The following is a 4,787-nucleotide window of genomic DNA, read 5'->3' as shown; positions in this document are numbered from 1 at the left end:
GCTGCAGTACATCCCCGCCGTCCTAGCGTCTTCGAACAAAGGGTGGCAGCGCCGGTGGTTCTATCTCCGAAATGACGACGGGAGGCTCCCGTCGTTTTCTCAGCGAGTGGTGACCGCCGCCGCCGATAACTGGCGCTACAGGACCCCGCGCGACAGGCAAAAGAATCTCCAGCCCCTTCTGAAGGCCCTGGAGGAGCTGCGGAAAGGAGGGCTCACCGCTGCGGGGGTGGTTGCCGCCATTCACCGCCGGAGGGTGCTTCCTTTGACGGGGTGGCGGCTGCCGCTTTGGGAGATGACGCCGGGGGTCGACTTGGAGGGTTCGCGGATGTCCTTGGATCCCCTTCCCATCGAAGACCTCCACAGGCGGGTAGCGGGCACGTTGGGGAAGCCGGACGCCGGCGCCCTTTCCTAGCTCTCGATGCGTCCCGATCGCGGGTGTGTGTCCCTGGTGAGTGTCCGCGCCTTCTTCCTTCTTGTGTCGGATTGCCCTTGGTTCTCACAGCCAAGACCTTTCATTCGTCTCCAGGAGGTGGGGTTTCACAAGTCTTCCCTGCCACCGGTCCCGGAGGACGCGGTGGACCGGGCTGCGCGGAGGGTCGCCGCGGAGAAGAGGAAGGAGAAGAAGGACACGGAGAAGGCTCGGGCCCGTGAGCGGATGCGGGCTCAGGACGCCTTGGAAAGGCTTCGTCGTCGGCAGGAGAGGGATGGGTTCCCGAGGGAGCCATCGCCGAAGACGCCTGATGATGACGACGACGATGATGAAGACGATGATGAAGACGACGACATGGCGGCCCGTCTCGGCCTCAACCCGGATCTGAGGCTAGGCCAGGGGTCGTTGAGCCAGCCCCTGAGCGGGCTGGCGCCGTCGGTATCCGGGGCCGGGACGTCGGGGTCCCGGTCCGAAGAACGGGGGCAGGCCGAGGGGTTACTTGACCCCTTGGCCAAGGTAGTTGAGGTGACCCCGGGGTCTCAGGCCGAGCCGCCTGTTTCCGAAGAACCGTTGCCCATGCCGACTGTGCAGGAGGGTGACCCTCGGGTCACCGTGGCTGTGCCTAGGCAGTCCATCCCTCTGGTGCCTCGGGCGCCCGAGGCAAGGATGAAGCCGGCAACGGGGCTGTCCTCGGTGGCACCTTCGGAGATCGAGGCTCGAGAGACCTCCCCACAGGCACAATTGATCGTGGCCCGGAGTGGGTAAGTATCTTAGAATATCTTTGTCCTGGATCCTCCTTCGTGTGTTCTGATCCTGCTCTTCTTTTCCCTCCCGGCAAACGGAGGCACGGTTCGACCGGTCTGGCTCCCCGGAAGGCCCTCAAAACGGCGCCGGCTTCTGCGGCAAGTGCCGCACCGGGCCTCGCCGGCCAGCTGGCCTTCTCACAAGATGCCCCAAAGCGGGGGGGCCAGGTGGCACAAGTCATCGTGGGGCGAGCTCCCGAGGCTGACTCTTCTGCCGAGGCGGCCGTCATGCCGAGGGAGACTGCTGGCGCAGCTGCGGCCTCGAGCCCACCAGACATGTTGCCGGCGCCGTCACCGGCTCCTGCCGAGGCCGCTGTCGTTCTGGCCGTGGAGCCACCCGTCGCCGCCGACGCTAAGATGGCCGAGGCGTCGCTACTGGATGCCTCAGAAGAGGGGGGGTGCAGAACCGCGACCCACCCCACCGAGCGGCAGTCTTGTCCCCGCGCGGCACAGTTCCGAGGGGCGGCGCCAGTTGCTTCGGTTCCGGACCCGTGGGGCCTCGGAGCCCCTCTTCGTTCTCGACGATGAACGGGAGGAGTAGTCTTGGGACGGGCTTCGTAAGTGTGCCGAGGCAATAGTGGGATCGCTTCGGTCGACCTTGGAGGTCCTTTGCAGGGACGTTCCCAAGATCCTCCAGGTAATGACTTTAGGCATACCTTTCCCATGATTAAGGCGCTCTTTGTGACGCCCCGCTTCCTTCCCTCAGGATCTGACGGATCTGAGCGCCGCCAAGTCGTCGTTCATCCGCCGCGAGGTTGATGTCTGGGGTTCGCTGCGGTCCCTGAGGATCATGCTTGCCAGTGCTACTGCGCGCCTCTCCCAACAGAGCGTCGAGGTGGCAGACCTTCGGTTGCTCTGTGCCGATCTGGGAGCGGAGGCGGCGGCGGCACGCACAGAGGCGCAGCGGTGGCAGTCGGAGCTTGACCAGGTCACCGGTGGCGGGACCATTCTCGGGGTCGGGCCGACGAGGCTGAAAGCCGGGCTGAGGCTCTTGGAGTCCAGTTAGCCGAGGCGTCTGCTCGGGCTAGAGCCCTTGCAGCGGACCTCGCCGTGGCTCAAGCCGCATCCTCGGAGCAGCGTGCCCGAGCCGAAGGTATGTCTCGGCTGTTTGAAGATTTTGTTTCAACTTGGTTCTTCAACTCGCGTTTGAGGTCTTCCGCTTTGGCTGTTCGCAGAGCTCGAGTCTGCCCTCGGTAAGTCCACCAGGGCGCTTGCTCAGGCGGCCGAGCAGAGGGAAGCCGACCGCGTGGGCATGTCCGAGGCCATCTCGGCTTTCTGCTGGGACTTCGCCTTCGACGACGTCCCCTCGGGAAGCTCCCCTCAAAGTCGCCTGCAAGCCTTGGGTGACCATGCGCGTGGCAGACTTCGCGAGGCGTTGCATCACGGCGTCAGGTGTGCCTTCGCCGTGCTCGCTTCCCTCTATGACGTGGATCTAGAGCGGGTCAGCGAGGGGTATTGCCTCCCCGACGAAGATGAAGCCACCCTAGCCGAAGTCCAGAGGCTTGACGCGGCCGCCGCGGGCCCAAGATCGGTGCTGGCAACCACGTATGAGGCAGAGATCCTCCCACTTGTGCCGTCATCTGAGGCCGAGGCGGATATTGCCGAGGGTGGAGACGAAGCCGAGGGCGCGGCTCCTTCTCCGGGCAACGCCTGATTCTGCTGGAGTAGTTTTCTTTGAATGCATACGTGTATTTGGCGGCCGTCGAGGCCCGAACACTTTATTATCGTAATATAAGATTGTGTTTCTTTTCCCTCCGTTTTATCCGGATCCGTTTGTCAGTAGCAGGGTGGCTTGCCCAAGTAAGAGTCATTTTTCGTGGTAGGCGACGAGTGAGGTATCCGCATCCCAGAGGCGTAGGAGTCCCTCGGCTCGGTCGGCCTTGCCGCTTACATGCACCCTTATTCGTTTCTTGAGGTCCTGTTACTGACACAGCCGGGGGACGCGAAAGCTTTTTGATGGAAGTCTTTTTTCGAGGAAAATTTTGACGCAGAGGGGGTTCCCCCCTTCTAGCCCCCGAGGGAGGGTCAGGCTTTTTGCCGAGGCAAGGCCGACCCTTCTTTTATGGTTAGACTTTGAACGTGAACGAGGTGTGCGAACGACTTGAAAGCATCTTAAGGGTAGAAGCGATGTAGCTGTCGGATGTTCCAAGCGTTGCTGTAGACCTCGCCTTGGCTGTTGGCCAGCTTGTATGTCCCGGGCTTCAAAACCTTGGCGATGACGAACGACCCTTCCTCGGGCGTGAGCTTGTGCCTCCCTCGGGCGTCTTGTCGCAGCCGAAGCACCAGGTCGCCTGCTTGGAGGTCTCGGGACCGAACCCCTCGGGCGTGGTAGCGTCGCAGGGACTGCTGATACCGCGCCGAGTGTAGTAAGGCCATGTCCCGAGCCTCTTCGAGCTGGTCTAGTGAGTCTTCTCGGTCGGTCTGGTTTCTTTGGTCGTCGTACGCCCTCGTCCTCGGGGAACCGTATTCTAAGTCTGTGGGCAAGACGACCTCGGCCCCATAGACTAGAAAGAACGGTGTGAAGCCCGTGGCTCGGCTCGGTGTTGTCCTCAGACTCCAGACCACCGAGGGGAGTTCCTTTATCCACCGCTTTCCAAACTTGTGGAGGTCGCTGTAGATCCTCGGCTTGAGTCCTTGCAGAATCATGTCGTTGGCACGTTCCACTTGCCCATTCGTCATGGGGTGAGCCATGGCAGCCCAGTCCACCTGGATATGGTGATCCTCACAGAAGTCCAGGAACTTTCGGCCGGTGAACTGGGTGCCGTTGTCGGTGATGATGGAGTTTGGGACCCCAAAGTGATGGATGATGTTGGTGAAGAATGCCACCGCCTGTTCGGACCTGATGCTGTTTAGGGGTCGGACCTCGATCCACTTGGAGAATTTGTCGATGGCGACCAACAGGTGCGTGTAGCCCCCGGGTGCCTTCTGCAAGGGACCGACGAGGTCCAGTCCCTACACAGCAAACGGTCAGGTGATGGGTATTGTCGGCAGAGCCTGAGCGGGCAGGTGGGTCTGCCTCGCGTAAAACTGACATCCTTGACAGGCGCGGACAATTCTAGTGGCGTCGGCCACCGCGGTCGGCCAGTAGAAACCTTGTCGGAAGGCATTTCCGACAAGGGCTCGGGGCGCTGCGTGATGACCGCAAGCCCCCGAGTGTATTTCTCGTAAGAGCTCCTAGCCTTCGGTGATGGATATGCACCGCTGGAGGATGCCAGATGGGCTGCGGTGGTAGAGCTCCTTTCCGTCACCCAGTAAGATGAACGACTTGGCGCGCCGCGCTAGTCGCCGAGCCTCGGCTCGGTCGAGGGGCAGCTCTCCTTGGTGGAGATATTGCAGGTACGGGGTCTGCCAGTTTCGATTAGGCTAGACCCCACTCCGCTCTTCCTCGACGCGCAGTGCCTCACCCTCGGGGGCCGAGGGTGCCTCGGGCCGAGCCAAGGGCGCCTCGGGCTGTGCCGAGGATGCCTCGGGCTGGGCCGAGGCCTTCTCGGGCTTGGGCGTGTCGTCGGTCTTGACTGAGAGTTGATGTAGGTCTCATGAGAAGACGTTCGGGG

This window comes from Zea mays, chromosome 5 (genome assembly GCF_902167145.1).
Source record: "Zea mays cultivar B73 chromosome 5, Zm-B73-REFERENCE-NAM-5.0, whole genome shotgun sequence".
Classification (NCBI taxonomy): Eukaryota; Viridiplantae; Streptophyta; class Magnoliopsida; order Poales; family Poaceae; genus Zea; species Zea mays.
The sequence above is the reverse complement of the archived record's forward strand: the minus strand, read 5'-3'. Positions refer to the sequence as shown.